Source organism: Sapajus apella, unplaced genomic scaffold (assembly GCF_009761245.1).
Source record: "Sapajus apella isolate SASKATOON/1434 unplaced genomic scaffold, GSC_monkey_1.0 scaffold20, whole genome shotgun sequence".
In the NCBI taxonomy this organism is placed as follows: Eukaryota; Metazoa; Chordata; class Mammalia; order Primates; family Cebidae; genus Sapajus; species Sapajus apella.
In genome coordinates, this window is record NW_022436960.1 from 4,136,801 (window position 1) to 4,156,118 (window position 19,318).

At 51.3% G+C, this 19,318-nt stretch overlaps 1 long non-coding RNA gene across 1 annotated transcript; it reads left to right on the top strand.

The window, feature by feature from the left end:
- The first annotated feature begins 4,282 nt into the window (after positions 1 to 4,282).
- Positions 4,283 to 7,008, top strand: LOC116557784. Its single transcript, XR_004271697.1, has 3 exons — positions 4,283 to 4,608; positions 5,839 to 5,928; positions 6,237 to 7,008. It is a non-coding gene; the product is annotated as an uncharacterized LOC116557784 (long non-coding RNA).
- The last annotated feature ends 12,310 nt before the right edge of the window (positions 7,009 to 19,318 follow it).

The following is a 19,318-nucleotide window of genomic DNA, read 5'->3' on the forward strand; positions in this document are numbered from 1 at the left end:
TTGAAATGACACTAACACGAAGGGAGGTTTGATCTTGCAGAGGCCAGAGGAGGAGAAGGTCTCCCGGCTGACTCCACAGACACAGCTCAGGGGCAGACTGAGCACGCCCTTCGCTCCTCCTCGGGACCTGCTTCAAGGGAGCTTTGCTGTGGCTTACACTGGGTCCCTGGGCTGCCGGGTGAGCTTGGGAGCCCTGGCGTTGCTCTGGAATAAGGGAGGCTGGAGGTAGAGGGAAAGCCCCATCCAAGCCCTCCTGCCACTCTGGGCCCGCCTTGGTTCAGGTGGGCCTCACCTCTTACGTCTAGACGAAGGCATGGCCCCTCACTGGCCTTTCACCCCATCCTCTAACAGTGTCCACAGGCCGACTCCAGAGGGGCCTTCCTGATCCGAGTCCTACCAAGTCTCACCTTGGCCTGAACCCCTTTGGCATCAAGTTCAATGACACCAGCCTAGCAAACCTGCTTCGGCCGCCTGTCCTCCCTCCCTCTGCCCCTTCTCTTCTTCCTTCCACCTTCTTTGTCCTTTTTTCTTTCCTTCTTCCCGCCTTTTCCCCTTTCTTCCCTCCCTTTCTTCTTTTTTTCTCTTTTCCTCCCTGTCTTTTTTCTTTTCCTTTTATTAAAAAATTAAAAACTATCAAAAAATAAATGAAATTACTGTGTATTACACTTAGCGGTGGATACACGTGATTATGCATTTGTCTAAATCCAGAGACTGTGGAAATCAAGAGCGAACCCCCGATGCACACAGAGTTTCCAGTGACATCACCACATCAGCGCCGGCTCCTCAGTTGTCATGAAGGCACCACCCTGGTGGGCGCTGTTGATTGCGTGTGGGGGGGGGGTACGAGAACAATATGAGTATATATTACACCATCCGCTCAGTTTGGTGTGAACCTAAAACTGCTCTTTAAAAAGTCTTCAAAAAAAACCCCGAAACATTTTCCGGTTTCCAGCAAAGGCAGATAGCCATATAAAAAAACAGCATGCACCCTGTACTCGCTTTAGGAGAGGACTCTTACAGATGTCACTGAAGTCCCCATGTCACCCTGCCAAATCTTTTTGCTTCGTTGACTCATTTCTTTTTTTGGTTGGGTTTTGTGTTCCGCCGGACTCTCCTGGTGGAGGGGCAGCAGGCAGGCGGCCACTCACGCTTCCACACCGCGTGGTTCCCTCGCCCATTCACGCATTGCTCCCTGTTCGTCCCCTCATCCATGTATCCATTGAGTTGAGGGTCCATGGATTCATCCACATTTCCTGGGAGTCTTCTTGGGGTGGGAGCTGGGGACATGCAGGTGAATGAGCTGTGGTCTCTGCCTGAAGTTACTCAAGGTGCAGGGGAGGGACAGAAAGAAAGCCCAGCAAAACCTGGGACCCAGTGGTTGCTGTGGAGCTGGAGTAGGAGCAGGACTAAGTGATATGTGAGCTGAGCAGACAGAGCGCGTATCTGCTGGAAAGGAGGCTGTGAGGATGGTGGACTTCCTGGAGGAGGCAACCCTCGGCTGTCTGGGCTCTGAACAATCAGCTAAAGTTTTTTACTTGCTGCCAGAGCCAGGCCAGAGGCCCCCAGGTGGAGGGAAATAGTTCAGTGATCAAGGTGAGCACAGCACTTGGTTTGCAGGGACCAGAGGGTGGCCCAGCTGGGATGAGGCTAAAAAGCCAGAGCCAGACACCAAGGGCTCCCCTCCTGCCCAAGACTCTGAATTGAGGCAGTGGGGAGCACAGGGTGCCTTGCAGAGCAGGTGGCACAGGCAGATTCGTGGCCCTTTGTCCTCCCTGGCCACAGTTTCTCCATTTGCAACCTGACAAGCCTCAGGAACTACCTGGACTCTAGAAGTGCGTGCTGGAATCATATCCATCCTGACCCCTCTGACAATGAGCTTCCTTAGGGACAATTCCAGGAGGTCAAGGTGGGCGGATCACAAGGTCAGGAAATCAAGACCATCCTGGCTAACATGGTGAAATTAGCCAGACATGGTGGCATGCACCTGTAGTCCCAGCTACTCGGGAGGATGAGGCAGGAGAATTGCTTGAACCCAGGAGGCGGAGGTTGCAGTGAGCCAAGACCGCGCCATTGCACTCCAGGCTGCGTGACAGAGCAAGACTCTCTGCCTCAAAAAAAGAAAAAAAAAAAGGACGACAGAGAGAGAGAAAGAGACAGTTCCCGGGTCCCTGGCAATTTGCAGCGTTTTGGTTTTCCCACACTTGGCGTCAGACTGAATCTGGTGGTCATGAGTGCACAGCTGGTGCATGAGAGATGCTGGCATGGCATCACGCCTGCTGCAGCAGGGGCTGTTGGGAGGCCTCTCTCCCAACGTGGGTCCTGACACATCTCAGTGCAGCGCTCTTGTGGAATGGCATGGCCCTCTTGACTGCCGGGACACCCTCTTTCTCATGAATACGCCCAGGTTTCTTTAAGAATGCAGTGGCCTCCCAGTTGGGAGAAACCTTGCTTGGGTTGAGGGCCAACCTCTCAAGCCCCTCGAGCCTCTTCCAGGGCACAGAAAGTGGAAACTAGGAGCAGAGGACACGGAACGTCCTATGGTATGCACGTTTGTGTGTCCACCCCCACCAACTTATAATCCTAAAAGTTAAAATCCTAGCCTCCAGTGTGACAGTATTAGGTGGGCCTTTGGGAGTTGATTAGGTCACAGGGGTGGGAGGTTGGAAACCTCTTAGACGAGGTCAGCGCCCATGTGAAAAGGCACACCGGGAAGAGGACCACTGTCTCCGGTGCGTGAGGACACAGCAAGGAGGCAGTCTGCAAACCCGGAAGAGAGTCCTCGCCAGACACAGGCCCTGCCTGCACATGGAACACGGACTTCCCAACATCCAGACTGTGAGAAATAAATGCCTGTTGTTTGAGCCACTCAGTTTATGGCACTGTTAAGCAGGCTGACTGAGACAGAAGGAGAGAAGTCCTGAAGTACCCCGCTGCCCTTCTCTGATCAGTGAGGGTTCCCGCCCTTTTCCTGTGACCCAGGGTCTCTCCTAAATAACTGGGATTGGTGAGCCTTTTTCTAAGCCTTTGTCAGGGCTGCTGGAGACAAAGTTCTGCGGTTTCCCAATGCTTGTTTCTCTTTTGTTGGTTGACAGATGGGAAAAGGATTTGGAGGAACGAATTGAGGCAGCAGTCCCAGGCCTGGGAGTCAGGGGCACCAGGCACTACCCCGGCCTGTGCCTCCCCCGCCTCCCCCTGGCTTCAGGCTCCCTCCTGAGGTAGGTGGACTGCATTATCTCTTGGTTCCTTCCAGCTTAAAAATTCTATGTTCTAAATCCATCCATCAAACCCTATTTTGAGGGCTTTGAAGTGAAGCCTGGGTGTTTTTACCTTACCCCACACATCTACCTCACACCTTCCAAAGTTCCAACATCTCTTTTGATTGGCATGTCAAGTGGACACATTTCTGGACCAGAGGGGCCCCGACTGTGAGCCTCTGTTTCTGAGGAGCTAGCTGTTCACTTCCAATTCTTGCAGGTTTGTTTGCTCCTGAGGGCACGTTGCACAACGAGGAATAAAGTCTCCCAGATTATTACCTCTGTATCACCTTGAAAGCCCCATGCTTCTTCAGTGTGATGGGAGCAAGCACGGTGAGTGATGGATAAAGGAATAGTGGCAGCAGTGAACTTCAGCGGATGGAGGAAAAGCACCCCAGTCAGCTCAGAATAAGATCCTGCGCATGGTTATGTAACAAACCCAGGTGTGTGGGCACTTCTGTTGAGCCATGGTCCTGCTTCCCAAATTGACTGGTGAAGAAATTTCTAGTGAAGGCCCCCTTCGGTCAACACGGAGTAACTGTATACACGCTCTTTCTGGACCTGGTGTCAATGGGCTGGCCAACCACACTTGGCTGCGGGCCTACATTTCCCAGCTTCCCTGGAGGTGGGGGGACTCATGTGACTGGCTCTGGCCAATGGGCTGTGACCAGAGGTGATGGGTGTCACTTCTGGGCTGAGGCAGTTATGAGCCGGTGGGACTCCCCTGTCTTCCTCTTCCCCTGCCATGGAGGTGCTGGAGGCCACAAGGGGTGGCTAGGGGATAGGAGGGCCACCAACAGCCTACAGCAAAAGAGGACATGTGAGCCTTTCTTGTGTGAACTTCTTAAAGAGATTAAGTTGTGCAGTGGCCCAGCCTGGGTTACCCTAACATGAGGAGGTGGACACAACAGTACCCGCGTCCTTTGGAAAACCCGACTTTGAACCCTGGCTCTCCTGCTACTGCCTGTGCAGCCTGGAGCTAGCTGAGGGGGCGGGGGGCAGGGATTAGGAAGAGTGGTTGTCGAATGTCCAGCCTGGTGCATAAGAGGGGCACAGTCTGGGTCTGGGTCAGCTCTCTGTGAGCCCTGCCCTGTGACTTCACTCCCGCTGAAGGCTCAGTCACCTGGGGGGACCATTCCGTGAACAGCGAGGTCACATCCACCCCGCCATATGTGCCTTTGGTCAAAGTTGCAGAAGCCTGTGGTTGGGCGTGAACCCAGCACTTTGCAGAAGTGTGAACTCTTAATTTACCTCCCCCACAGCCACACACACAGGAATGAAGGCAGCAGAGCCCAGCAGGAACCCGTCCTGCCCCAGGCCTGAGCTTTCTTAAGAGGCTGCATGGGGCAGAAAGGTAAAGTAGTTTCTTCCTCATCTAACACTTGCAGGAGCAGGGGCAGATCTGATGCCTAGATAATTTCATTTAGTGGGGCGCTTGGGGAGGAGTGAAAACAGGGCTTCTTCACCCTATTATGTCCAGGAGGGTTTTCCGTAAGCACCAGAGAAATGTGTCTTTTATCTAATTCCCTTTTCCTTGTGCGGTAATTTAGTACTTCGAGTGAGTTCATTGTTTCTCTTGTTTTTAATTCTGTGTTTATTTATTAAACACAAAAATGAAAATGAAACCCAGCTGCACACGAAGCTAGCACTTCAGGGGCTGAAGAGTTTCAAAGTCCCAAGGTAGGACAAAAGGTGGCAGGGGCCCTGGGAGTGGGAGTTCAGGCTCAACCAGCCGTGGTCTGGGCCTCAGGGTATTCCCAGTCCAGTCATTATTGCTGTTTTCCAAGGCTGACAAGAAGGTTCGTTAGTGCATGTCAACATTCTCTTTGCAGATATTAAATGCAGGGAAACCCTTATTTATTTGTTTTTAAAGACAGGGTCTGTCACCCAGGCTTGAGTGCAATGGTGCAATCATAGCTCACTGCAGCCTAGAACTCATGGGCTCAAGTAATCCTCCTGCCTCAGCCTCCCAAGTAGCTGAGACTGCAGGCCTTTGCCGGTACGCTTGGCTAATTTTCTTTTCAAATTTTTGTACAGATGGGATCTTACAATGTTGTCCAGGCTGGTCTTGAACTCCTGGCCTCAGGAGGTTCTCCTGCCTCAGCCCCCTAAAGTGCTGGGATTGCAGGTGTGAGAAATTGCGCCTGGTCTGGGGGGTAATTTCCACCGTGTTTTATGACTTTGTAGAAAAGGCCTGTTGCCCCTGAGCCCCCAGGGCAGGGTCTGTGTGTGGGTAGCTGGGCTCTGCTCACCTGGGCCGGCTCATTGTCTAGCACAGAGCAGAAGCTCCCATTCACTTCCTGGGGTTGGCATAACAAAGTATTGCTAACCGGGTGGCTTCAAACAAGAGGTGCTTATTGTCTGACAAGCGGGGAGGCCTGAGGTCTGAAGTCACCCTGCCTCCCGGCCACGCTCCCCTCCAGGCTCTCCGGAGGGGAGAGAGCCCTTCCTTGCCTCTTCCTAGCTTCTGGTGGTTGCCAGCATTCTTTGGTGTTCCTGGCAGCTGTCTGGGTCCGGTGTCTGCCTCCACTGTCACCGGATGTCTTCCTTGTGTGTCTCTGTGTTCACATGGTTGTCTTTGTAGGACACCAGTCATTGATTGGAAGCCCCACCCTAACCCAGGATGACCTCATTTTAATTGATTATTCGCAAAGACCCCGAGGCACATTCACAGGTACGGGGCCCAGGGCTCCAGCATATTATGGTGGGGGGCACGATTCGACCCACAGCAGAGTGCATAGTTACCAAGTGAACCATGAGGTGCTCTGGGAGCAGGGAGGGCACTGGAAAATGAGGGCGAACGGGCCGCAGAAAGGAGGGCTTTCATCTAAGATGTGTCTGTGTGTTCAAACATTGCGTGGCACTGCATCGGGCGAGAAAGGCACAGTCTTAGTCAGTTCGGCTTTGCCGAAGCACAGGGTCTCTCTCTTCCTAGGGCCATCGTGCATTTTTGTTGACTGTTGATTCTTTCCCTTTATTCAGCAACGCCGCTGAGGCCAGATCCCAAGCTGAGTTCTGACGAGATATACAAGCAACGCACACAGTTCCCGCCCCCAGGGAGCTCCCAGCCAAGCAGGAGAGAAGGCTGTGGAAATGATCCTTCTGGTACCACAGCTGCAGAGGTCACCTAGAACTCTGGGGGGATTGGGGGAAAATGGGGCAGAGCCAGTTTAAAAACCCTGTCCTTAGCCAGGCATGGTGGTGGGCACCTGTAATCCCAGCTACTCGGGAGGCTGAAGCAGGAGAATCGCTTGAACCCAGGAAGTGGAGGCTGCAGTGAGCTGAGGCCGTGCCACTGCACTCCAGCCTGGGTGACTGAGCGAGACTCTGCCTCAAAACAAAAACCAAAAAACAAAAACAAAACCCTGTCTTGAATTTTTGACATTTATTTTATCCAAGTCAGGGCTCCTGGTCTGAAGAATATTTGACCTCACGACTATTGGGGGACACTGGGGCTCCCTGCCCGGGGTTAGGATGTTCTCTGCAGATATCAGGGCGTAGGTGCCGGTGACAAGGGTGCTTTGCCGCTGTGGCCCAGAGCTGGAAGCACAAGCTCTCAAAGGCTGGTTGTGAAGCTTCCAGGGGAGACGGTCCTCTCAGGAAGAATAAGAGCCATCCTGTAGCCTTTGCTGTTCCAGAAGGCTCCGTGGTGAATACATAATTAGGCCCTCTGTAATTACCAGTTTGAATCTGCCTAGGACACTAGGGCTCCCACCCCCTAATTTACCTTATAAATTTATTCTGCTAAAAAAGTCGAAAATGTCAGTCTTCTGTGAAAGCTGCATAAATGAATTATCTCCCTGATGACAGAAGGTGGGGAGCGGGGAGGCTTCCAGAGGACATTCTTCACTGTGAGCGTCAGAAAGTGCTCCACGCTCCGCGAGCACCCAGCAGAGAGCCTAACCAGGTTGCTTCCTAAGCCCACGGAGGGCCAGGTTCCAGCAGGTTCTGTTTAGCTGGTAGGCTGGGTAGCCAGCCCCAGCAGGGTGAGCAGAGATAGCTTTAAAATCAGCCTGTTTGGCCGCTGTAAGAGAGCCTTGCCTTAGTGTGCAGACCCAGTGATGGAGGCCGACAGACAAAAGGAAAGGAAGGAAAAAGCATGGCAGCTTCTTAGAGAAAGTCTCATCCAACCACGTCCCACGTACCTCGCTGCACCCAGGATAGCCTCACACCATAGCGTGACAATCACCTCCTTGATTCTTTCACAAAGAATAGTTTTACAAAAATATTGATTACAATGTATGAGGCTGGGCACGGTGGCTCATGCCTGTAATCCTAGCACTTTGGGAGGCCAAGGCAGGAGGATCTCTTGAGGTCAGGAGTTCGAGACCAGCCTGACGAACATGATGAAACCCCGTCTCTACTAAAAACACAAAAATGAGCCGGGCGTGGTGGCAGGCACTTGTAGTTTCAGCTACTTGGGAGGCTGAGGCAGGAGAATCACTTGAACTCAGGAGGTGGAGGTTGCGGTGAGCTGACTGCCACTGCACTCCAGCCTGCATGACAGAGCAAGACTCTATCTAAAAAACAAAACATAACAAATGTACAGCAAGTCTTTAATGACATTCTAGGAGGTTTGGGAAACAAAGTTATTTTAAAAGCCCCCACCCCAGTCTCATCATTCTCACACAATAGCTGCTGTTATTTCTGAATCTCCTTCGTCTTTTTTTCATATGTAATCTATTATTTTCCGCCTTAATAATTAGCCACAAGGTTCAGTTGCTACAACCTTTAATTTTTAATTTCTTTCTTTTTTTTTTTGAGATGGAGTTTTGCTCTTGTCGCCTAGGCTGGAGCTCAGTGACAAGATCTCAGCTCACTGCAACCTCTACCTCCTGGGTTCAAGCGATTCTCCTGCCTCAGCCTCCCGAGCAGCTGGTGAACAAGCTGTCCACCACCATGCTCAGCTAATTTTTGTATTTTTAGTAGAGACAGTGTTTCACCATGTTGGCCAGGCTGGGCTCGAACTCCTGGCCTCAGGTGATCCACCCACTTCAGCCTCCCGAAGTGCTGGGATTGCAGGTGTGAGCCACCGCGCCTGGCTGGCCATGGATTTTCTAGTTTGCCTGTGTTAGGTCTTGTACTGAGGCCAGCTGGTTCAGTCACTGATACCCTCCTATGTGCCTGCCACAGGCACAGGAGACAAGGTAGGATCTGGACTGTCTGCTTCAAGAAGCTCAAATCCCAGTGACCTGCCATTAGCAGACAACAACAACAACTATAATGCTTTCCTCTGGGTGCTGGCAAAGGTCAGCCTGGTCCCTGGCACAAAGTAGGTGTGCTATGATTTCAATGCGTCCCCTCCAAAATTCACATTGAAACTCAATCCCCATTGTGATGATAGTCAGAGGTGGGGCCTTTGGGGAGGTGATTGAGTCATGGGTGCTTTGCCCTCATGAGTGGATTAGGAGGAAAGGGCTGGAGGGAACTAGCATAGGCCCGTTTGCTCCTCTGCCATGTGAGGATACAGTGTTTGTGCCCCGGGAGTATGTGGCAACAAGGCACCATCTTGGCAGCAAAGTCTGGGGCCCTCACCAGACACCGAACCTTCTGACATCTTGATCTTCCATTTGCCAACCTCCAGGAATGTGAGAAATCAATGTCTATTTTTTCTTTTTAGACAGAGTCTTGCTCTGTCACCCAGGCTGGAGCGCAGTGGCGTGATCTCGGGTTGCCGAAACCTCCACCTCCTGGGTTCAAGTGATTCTCCTGCCTCAGCCGCCCAAGTAGTTGGGATTACAGGCACCCACCATCATGCCTGGCTAATTTTTGTATTTTTGTAGAGATGGGGTTTCACCATGTTGGTTGGGCTGGTGTTGAACTCCTGATCTCAGGTGATCCACCTGCCTTGGCCTCCCGAAGTGCTGGGATTACAGGCGTGAGCCGCCGCACCCGGCAATGTTTATTCTTTATACATTACCCAGTCTCAGATATTTTGTTACGGCAGAACCAAGACAAGCCGCTTCATCAGTATTAGCTGATTATGTACACCAGTGAAATCTGGGGGAGATTTCCCATTTCATTCCTGAAATGTTGACGTGTGTACTGTAGATTGAGTTGAATGTGAATCTCCTGTTATTTGAGCATAAGGCCTCCATAATAATATCTATCATTTATTCAGTGCCTCCTCTGTGCCAGGCTTGTGCTGGGGGCTTTCTGAGAGCCCATTTGCTGAGATCCTCACAGAGGCCTTGGATGTAATAGGGGACTACCTGGGATGCTGAGAAGAGAAACCGCATGAAGGCCTGGAGCTGGCAGCACGTGCACCTGGGCCCTGGTGGTCTCGGAGGCGTACGTCAAAGCTGTGTGTGCTCTGTCCTGCCTGTCTCACAGGCTGCTGGGAGGACACACTCAAGTCAGGGAAGCCAAAGGGCTGTGCACACTAACACGCTGTCCCAACATGAGTTTTTTGTCTGTTTCAAATTTCACCAGCAAAAGCTCTGTCTTACCCCACTCTCTCCATCCGTTTCTTGCTGCCTCAATTATCTGGTTTCATAACCATGGTGTGTCTTGTTGGACTTTGCTGTCTATCACAAACAAACAAACAAAATCTCTTCTACTAAGCGAGTATACTGTTTCCTTATTGCAAAGCTGTTTCTCTGTAATTCTCTTCCTTCCTCCATGTCTATCCGGCCTTGACTTTGTCTTTGCTGTTCTAGTTCCACATCTGGTGATGTGTCCAGCTGTCTGTTATTAGCTTGCGGGATGGTTGGAAATCAAACCTGGGTGTAGGACAGTGTACTGGTTATACACAGAGACAGACCTGGGGAGATTTGTGCTCAACCTCATGGTGGCTGACTTCAGGCTTCCTGTCTAAGGGGGATAAAAGTCTTTCTCTTCCCAGGATTAGGTAAGATAAACGGCCTAACAATGTAATTAGACAGAATGTCTTTTTGAATGAGCAGGCCTTGAGGGTCTTGGAAGAATTTTGCAATCTGTGCTCAGGCCCCCTGAGCCCTGCGGCTTTGCTCCCGTGGCACTCGGGACACACGGCCATGAGTCCGTGTGATGGGCTGTGCTGTTACTATTCTAATAGCAGGGCTGGGTCACCAACTTTTGTTTCCCCTTGCTCTGTTCTTTGGAGCTGGGGTGGTGTGTCAGATTCAGGTTTGTCTGAACCTGGAACCTTGGGAGCACCGCCTCACAACATTGCCGTCCTTGGGCCTGTCTGTATCCCGTGGTGTGCTTGGCATACAGCAGGCGTCCCATCCGTGTGTGTCATCGAGGGAACAAATCATGGCCATGGTTATGGTGAGACCGCTGCATGGTGGCAGACCAGGCCAGGTGCTTTGCTAAGACCCACTCATCCCCGCTTACACAAAGCGCTGAAGCCCATCTGACAGGGAGAACACAGAACCTGAGAAATGAGTGCCCTTTCCCCAGCCGACTCAGCCAAAGCCCGAGCCTCCAGATGGGCACCCCTGGCAGCATGTAGCAGGCCAGGGTTTGCAGGGCAGGGGAGCCGTTCTAGTTCAAGGCAGCAGGCAGCCCTCATGGCTGGTGGGGAGGGGGCTGACAGTCACTGGCCATTACTCCCAGTAGCAGGCAGGTTTTAGGGAATGACGCCTCCATTTTTCACTTAGAGGAAACCCTTGATGTGCGCTGTGGCAGTGGCAGAGGCAATCGCATGGATCTGGGAGCTAATGCTACGGCTGTAATTCCTGCCACCTTCTCGCAGCTCAGTGGGAGCCTCCGATGAATAACTCGTGGCATTCGGCGGCTGTGTACATCTGTGGCAGGTGTCACTGTCAGAGGTCGGGCAGGGCACTGGTGCTCCACCTTGCCTTGTCTTTAATTAAAAGAGGAAATATGTCAGAACTGACATGACCACTGTCCAGCCTGCCAGCTCCCTTCCTACCACAGTGAAAGCAGCCGTTAAAGATGCTCATCTCATGAGGAGAACGAGTCTTCTGCTTCTGGGGAGAAATCACTATCTCCAGAGGGTTTCCTGGCCTTTAGGGGTCCCCCTGCCACCTCTGAGCCATCAGGGGCTCCCCTGCATTTGCCCCTTAATTGGGAAGTGTAACCCTTAGGGATGGGTTGGAGCATGGGAACAAAACAATTCAATAAAGTCACAATAAAGCATCCAAAGCCCTTCATACTTTTCTCTTTCTTTAACTCAATTTATTTTTCATTTTGTGGACAGAGATTTAGTCTGGGTATTAGTTTATGATTTTTACTGAAGGAATTACTCAACACACACACATATAAAAAGGAAATATTATTTTTATCATTTATTTTGTGCCATGTATACCATAGGAGAAAAAAACGGAGCGAAATCACTTCAGTACCGCTGTGTTTTTCATTACAAAGTTATTACATATAGAAATTACTCCAAATTATCTGAAATGAATGGAAATTATGAGGTTTAAATTCCCCAGGTTACTGCAGGCACAGCTCTGGAAATTTATTTTGTCATCTTGCTGAACATAATTGCTACAACAAAATTTCTTCCATTTTACAACTGCAGCATAACTTATTTATACCGGCGTAGCTGTAATTTTACATCAATAAGTTGCATGGGAAGGAATACACAGGTGGTAATTGAAAACAATAATTTGTACTGAGGTCCAGGTGGAATGGTTGGCTCTGAAAAAGGCTCCGGTTATTATCGGCAACAGCTTTGTGTCACTGTGGCCTCTTCCCATCCCCTTAGCCAACACCGGTCAGACCATCCAAACACCTTCAATCACATCCCCGTGGCTGCTGTGGTGAGAGCTGCAGCTCGTCTGACTTTCCACCAAGGCCCATGTATTCTGCTCTGGCAAGTGAGGCCACGGGGTGCTGGGGGTACCCAGGGAGGCCCGTGCCACCTCTGTGCCAGCCCCTGCCCTTTCCTTCTGCTGCTTTCCAACTTGCCTCTGGGTTGGGTACATTTAGGTGCCCGGAGCTAATTAAGGTGTTTGATAGATTTCAATTGGAGTATGAGTTCTTGCCAGAAACATCAACAATTCGATTCCCCAAGCACAACGCAGAGCGTTAAATCCACTAATGCTTTATACGTTACTGTGTTCCTTCCCCGCCGGAATGTGTGGTCTGGGTACAATACCGAACCGGTCCCCAAACAGGCGTCCTCACTCTTCAGTCTCTAATTGTTCCTGTTAAGCAGATACGAATAATGAAACTGCAGATGCCTGTGCTAAATCCCAACAGCCGATGAGTCTACCCGTTTGAATCTGGAGGTCCAAATACAGATTTAAAATAATTGACTGTAAATCTGCCTTATTTAGAATCCAGATCATCAGTGTGGTCTGGGAACAGGTCAGAGATGGGTCTTTTTTGCTCCTGTTAATGTTCATTTCATGGTGTGTGTGTGTGTGTGTGTGTGTGTGTGTGTGTGTGTGTGATGGGGGTGGGCGGGGGAGAGAGAGTGTGATGGAGGCAGGCAGAGGGGCTTTGTCACAAGTTCAAATGGGAAATGTTATTGCCACATCCATATTATAGAAGCCATTCTACTTTCAGTGATTCCAAAGGCTTGAAATCACAGTGAAATCAGTTGTATAAAAGGACCCAGATTAAACTAATACCAGAATGCACAGCAATCCAGTGTCTCGGTTTTCCCTGGATAGCATTAATTATCTTTTGTTGTAGCAAATTGTCTGCCTTGTAAATTGAGCTGAAATGCATCTTCAAGCAGAGGCAATGTTTTAATATGTACATAATGGAACAACTTTCATAACTTCCACATACTATAGAAATATGATTTCATCTTCAATAACGTGCCTGCAGTTAAAACTTTGTGGTGTAGAGCCTTGCTGGTTAGCTTGCAACCTTAACCCTTTCTCTTTTAAATAGAGAGAAACCACTTACGTGTTTTCTAGGATACAAACTACCTTTGTTGAATTCACTCGAAAGCATCCGTGGCTGTTTCTAAAACGGCAAAACCACAGATGAGGTCTCCCAGAGTTCTCTTGCTTTCCCAGCTCTGGGAGACATATCTGAAACAAGGTGTTGGCTGGTTTGTATTTTTGTTTTTTGGTGAGCGCTCTCATTGCAGCATCCTCATTAGCTGAGCCTGTCGGAGGGATGCTAGCCTGACTCATGTCTCTCTCTCCTTCACTGTTCTTCCATAAGTGAGTGCTTCCCCCTCACTTCCTTTGTAGTGCATCACAGCACAGATAGGAGTTTTCAGAGCCTGGGCTTGGGGGTGGGGGAGACCTCTCTACTGAGTCAGATGTCTACAACTCCAGCTTAGCATTTACTGAAACTTCATCTTTCTCAAACTGCTTAAGGATACAAACTAATTAATCCTCACAGCCTCATAAAACCCTTGTTAGGAAGGTGATCATTACTGCCTCCATCCCCAGTCTTCCCGCTTCCTATCACCAGATACCTCATTGTTGCTAGCTCTCAACGACAGAGGCTGACAGCCAGAGTCGGAACTGAAAATTCCCTCCTGAATCCCTCGTTTGAACCACTTTAACTCTCTCTTTCTCTCTCTTTTTTCCTTGTCTGTGCTTTACACAGGGCAGATGGATGGTCACTAGACCACTGAATTCAAACTCATGGATGTGTGTGGGTCTTCAAAACAGAGCTCTCAGCATCTTCAGGAAAATGGTCTTCCTTGCAGTTTCTGTTACACAATTTGAAGACTCAGTGACAAAAGAGAAAGCAGCAGAGAGACCCTTTTGCATAACACACACACACACACACACACACACACACTCACACCACAGCCACTCGGATCTCTGTATATGTGAGGGGTGGGGGTGGAATTTGGTGCATTCTGATCATCTTCATGAACAATGTTTCCCCAAGTCGACCAACTGGGTGATGCCAGTCCCTACCAAATTTGAATTGATGACTCAACTAAAGAATTAAAATTAGCAAGACAAGAAAATTCCAAATGAGGTGAGAAAGCTGTAGAAATAGTTCCAGATCCCCTAGTACTGAGCCATTCAATATCATTTCTGATGACAGGGACAGAGCTAGGAACATTCAATGTGGGTGTGAGTCCTTTTCATATACGGGGAGCTGGGTAAGTATTTTTTAAGGAAAATAATACATGAATCAGGAACAGTGGATTTGATTTAACCCCTCGGAGGCTGCAGATATAAAGGCAGCAGGCAAGGATGCCTGTTCCCTGTAGCCTACCTATGTGGCACGCAGTTAAACAACAGTCGGAAATGTACTCCTATATCAAGGCCAGGTATTACTTGCAGAAAAAAAATAAGGTGCAAATGATGTCATGTTTTAACAAAAAGCAATGTTGTTAAATTCAGTACACAAAAAGAATCAGCCAAACAACTGTTGAAAGGCAAGCTTTGTGGTCCTGACTCTGCTATCGGGTGACAACGTGAAGAACTCCTCCAAATCCAGCAAAGCTTTAATTGAGTGCTTATGGCGCTCAGAAATTTGCTGTAATTTTCAGAAATGACATAAAATAACTCTAGAAGATATGGCAGGAAGCCCAAAAGGCCTCTTTTGTCTTTTTATGCCTCTGGATTTGATAGCTGCTAAAGATTCTAGAACTGTAAGGAAAGAGATAAGGACCACCTTGGGAGCCTTATTAATATGTACATAAATAGGATTTGCTTGGTTCCTCCACTGCAGTTTCCTCACAAGTTAGAATAAGTCAATCCACTGATCAGATCGGAGCATCATATTCATGCTCATCTTCACAGTCAATAACACTTATAGATCCCGAGGAACAGAAATTAACAGTCAGAGGCTGCTTCCGAGTCTGCCCTATACCTGTGAATATGAAGCGATTTGCCTTCTCTTTGCGTGGATTTCTTCTTCTTCTTTGTTTTAAAGCACCAGAAATGAAGCCCAAAGTGATTTGGGAAGATGTGCTGTGTATTGCTACAAAGTTGACTGCGTTTTAGAGGGTGGATCTGTGTTAAAAAGAAAACAACAAAAACAAATGAAATGTCAGTTTTCTTTCTGCAGAAACATTAGGAGTTCCCATTGCTACTGACACTTCTTATCTTGATTCTTTCCAAATTTTTGTAAAGACATAAGATAAAATATAACAGCTCAGAAGGCAAAGATAACATTGTGGAATCTCGAATAGAGTCCAACCTCAGCTGAGTTAAGTATTGAGAATCGTTCAAAGAATTTTAAACAAAAAGTCTGGCTTGGGGGTCACGTGTCTGTTTAATCTGCCCCCACTGAATGGCGTGTTACATGCAGCACACACAGAGAATTAAAGCCCCACATAAGGTTAATAAAAATGCACTCTGACTTGATGAAATGATTTCTGATTTCTGAACTATTCCTCTATAAAGAAATTTAAAGTGAGAATATGGAGGATTATCTGCTGGAATGCACTGTGAAGCTAGAAAAAGAATAGCAGGGAAATATTTGCGAGTTCAAAAAGCTTTTTGACATCTGCTGTGTGTGTGTGTAAAGATAGTGCAGAAAAGGTGGCATTTATTTCCATCTGATTCCAGCATGCACAAAGCCCCAGCCTTGGGCCCAGCACACAGTAGGTCTGCAGCAGGTGCTGGAGGAATGCATCTGGTTTTATGATGCTAGTTCAGGATCACATTTGGACCCACACTTTTTCCTTTTACATTTTCATATGTGAGCCACCTGCACCCTCTTTTTGGGGGGTGGGGCGGGAGCAGGAGTGACTTTTATTTTAAACAAAGGCTTGGTGAGGAAGAGGTGGGGTGGGGTGGTGCAGTGACCTTCTCAGGAGCGTCCTGGATCCCCCTCTCGCCTGCCTGGAGTGCTGAGGCAGGAGTGGGGACCGGGCTGTGGGCCGAGGTCGGCCACCCGCCTCCCGCCCCGCCTTCTGTCTGGGCATCTAGAGAATGGGGAAACATTAGTGCGGGGCCAGCTGCGGAAGCCAGGCAGGGTCGAGGGGGAGGTCAAGGTCGGCCGAGAGGCGGCTATTGATCCGGCTTGGAACGCGAGACAGGGAGCGCAGCAAGACTAAAGGGGGAGCTGTGAGACCAGACATTAACAGCTTTCCGCGCTGATGAGGCCCGTGCCAGACGGGCAGAGGGAAAAAGAGGAGACTGGAGTGGCAGCTGGGATCGCTCCCTGGCTGCGCCCGGCCGCCTCGCGGGAGAAGAGGGTGGGGGAGGAGGAGGAGGGGAGGAAGATGCGGAGGAAGCGGGGGAGGAGTAGGCGAAGGGGCCAGCGCAAGGCTGGGCAGGGGCAGGGCAGCCTCTCCCCGGCTGCCGCGAGGTGGAGCGCGCCGGCGGGCGGCGGCATGTCCGGCCCTGCGCCCGCCCGCCCGCCCGCGCGTCCCTCTTCCCGCCGTCGGGGCAGCGCGGGGCCAATGAGGAAGTGCTCCTCGGGTCGGCGGGGCCCGCGCCGCCCCAAGCCCGCTACTTCCTGCTGGGGGTGGGGAGGGGGTGCCCCCTCCCCATGCCCAGCCCCTGACGGCACGCGGGGCGGCGGCTGCAGCTGGGACCCCGAGCGCCCTTGCGCTGCCCGGGGAAGGGCCCTCTTTTCCGGAGGGGTCCTCCCCGCGCCTCCTCGCCACTGGGGGGACCTCCCTTCCTTGTAAGCAACCCGCGGAAGGTGAGAGTCGAATGTCGGGATTTCGAGTCCCGGACCTCCGGCGGCGCTAGGCTGCAGGCACGCCGCGGCGTTTTGGGTCCAGACCTGTCCCTGATGCGCTGTGTGTCCTAGGGCAAAGTGCTCACCCTCTCTGGGCTTCACATCGCCAGTTCTCAGAAAGAGCGCTCGAATCGATCTTTCAAATTTCGAGTCTGGGCGAATAGGGATGGCCAGCTTATAAATGTCTCGAGAAGTTTATTAAAGGTGCGTGTGGGCATATTTTTCTTACTTAAGCCACTTTCCTGAAAGATTTTCGCGGTGAGAAGGGATGGCAGAAGAGGGAGGCCCTTCTGGACTTTGGACCACGTGGAGGTGGGGCGTTGTGGGTGGACAGTCGGGTGCAGTCTGCCCCGCCAGGGCGAGGAGGTGCAAGCCCGCGCCCCGCCCCCGATCTCCATCCGTTTGGCCTGGCGTCCCCCGACCCTGGAGCCCACAGTTTACAGCACTGCAAGCCAGGGCACATTTTATTGTTATTATTTTTTATGGTATGGGACTGGAAGGGATCTCTTTCCATTCGCGCTCACAGACGCTGGGCGCTGTTACATTGTTGGTGCCATCGCCCCACCCAAGACCTTCGGGGCGAAAACAAAAACCCCGTGTGCCCCCCGAGGAAAAAAAACGCCGAGGGAGGCGGTGCTCCCGGAGGCGTCAGGGCCTCGCTACGCGCCAGGGTGAAGCCGCCGGAGCCAGGCCTGGGGGCGGAGTGGGGTGGGTGCAGCTGGACTCGCCCGCGAAGCCCAGCCAGAGCCAGGCCCCGACCCGCCCTGGCCGCCTCCGGAGAAACCCTGAGAAGGGAGAGGAGGCCAGCCGCGTGGCGCGCCCAGCCCTGGAGGCCAGGTCATCAAATGGACGAAGTTGGCTTCAGCCTGGGGAATGGGGGGGGTCTCCACGGGGGCCGTGGTCTGGCCTTGTCCCCGGGCCACGGACAGGCCCCACTTGTCCTCGCCGGCTGGAGATCAAACGGCTGACAAGGCAGCTGCGTCCTTCCCAGTCTGACAGGCATTTCCAAGTCCTACCCTGGGCCGAGGAGCGCGGGAGGCGGGGTGCGACTTCCAGGTTACTGTGATTGTCAGGGGCGCCTCCTGGAGTCACCCACTCGAGTATCTGTGGAGATTTGGTCACACCTACTCCTGAGCCCGCAAGTCCTAGTCCCTCTCCCACGTGGGGCGCCGCGGTCCCTTTACCCTCTCGCTGGCCATAGACCGGGTTTAGGAGGTGGGGCCGTGTTTGACCCGTAGGAGTCAATGGGAGTGAGGTGAGGGGAGGGAGCAAAAATTCCGGTGAAAATCCTTTTCCAAATGGGACTCAAACAAGGTCTCAGACACTTCTCACCCACCCCCCTCATGTGCTCTTGATTCTGTCCTCTTGGTGTCGTTTGTCTTCCTCACCCTCCCAGAGTCGTTAATACCAGGATTTATATGGAGACACTTTTTGGAAGTTGAACTTCAGCATCCACCCCCCCGCCCCGCAACCGTAAAATAAAAGTAAAAACTACCAAGCGACTTTTCCAGGGAAACGAAGCAATTCTTCATGTCCCCCACCTCCCATGTCGACCCCAACCCTTTTCCACAGTCCACACCCCCACCCCCAAAGTCCAAGTCCGAAAGAGTTTTTGGGTGGGTGGAGACTTGCACTGATTCAATGTAGTTCACTCACACAGCACCCTGCCCCCTCCCCCCTTCTCAGGGGGTCCTGCTCCCAGGAGGGAGGAGATATAAGGACGATTTTTCTTGTATTTAAAAATATGCTGCCCAGTGGCCCCTGCCCCCTCCCTCTTTAGCGCAGTTGGGGCTCGGGGGAGATGAGGAACGCACAAAAACGCGGTTTGCACGTGTGGCCTGCCTGGGCTGCGGGTGTGCGCACCGGTGAGTGTGTGTGTGTATGTATGTGTGAGTGTGCGCGCGCGCGCGCGTGTCTCTGTGTGTGCTTTCTTGTTCTCTTACAGGGTACAATGTTAAAAAGCCACCGCTAGTCGCCCCCAGTGCTCCGACTCTCTGGGTCTTTTTGTCTCTAGTGCAGATTAAACGTCACGTCCGCACTTGAACTTGAATTTTATCCCATTGTACAGAGGCAGCCCCAGCCATAGAGAGACCGAGAGCTCCCAGAGAACCCGGACTCCGCCATCTTCACGTTGCAATCTATAGCTCCCAGTCCGCGCCCGCACCGACCCAGGCGCACTGGGCGAGCCGCCCCTCCGCCCCGCTCCCCCCGGGCCCGCGGCGCCAGGGGAGCGCTGGGGAGCGCTCGCGGGGACTCGGCAGCCCCTCCGGCCGGCGCCAGCCTGCCAGGTGAACTGGGAAGGAGCCGGTCTTGGTGTCCCCCCAGAGCCTCGGAAGGGTCAGGCCCCGAAAAAAAAAAAAAAAAAAAAAAAAAAAAAAAGCAGGTAGCCCGCAGAAAACCCAGAAACAACCGAACCGGGGCAGTTTTACATTGCTTTGGGTTTTTTGAGGGGGCGGGGTGAGGGGGTACGAGACAAGTCCCCAAGTTTTCTTTGCTTTTTTTTTTCTTTGCTTTTTCTTCTTCTTCTTCTTCTTTTTTTTTTTTTT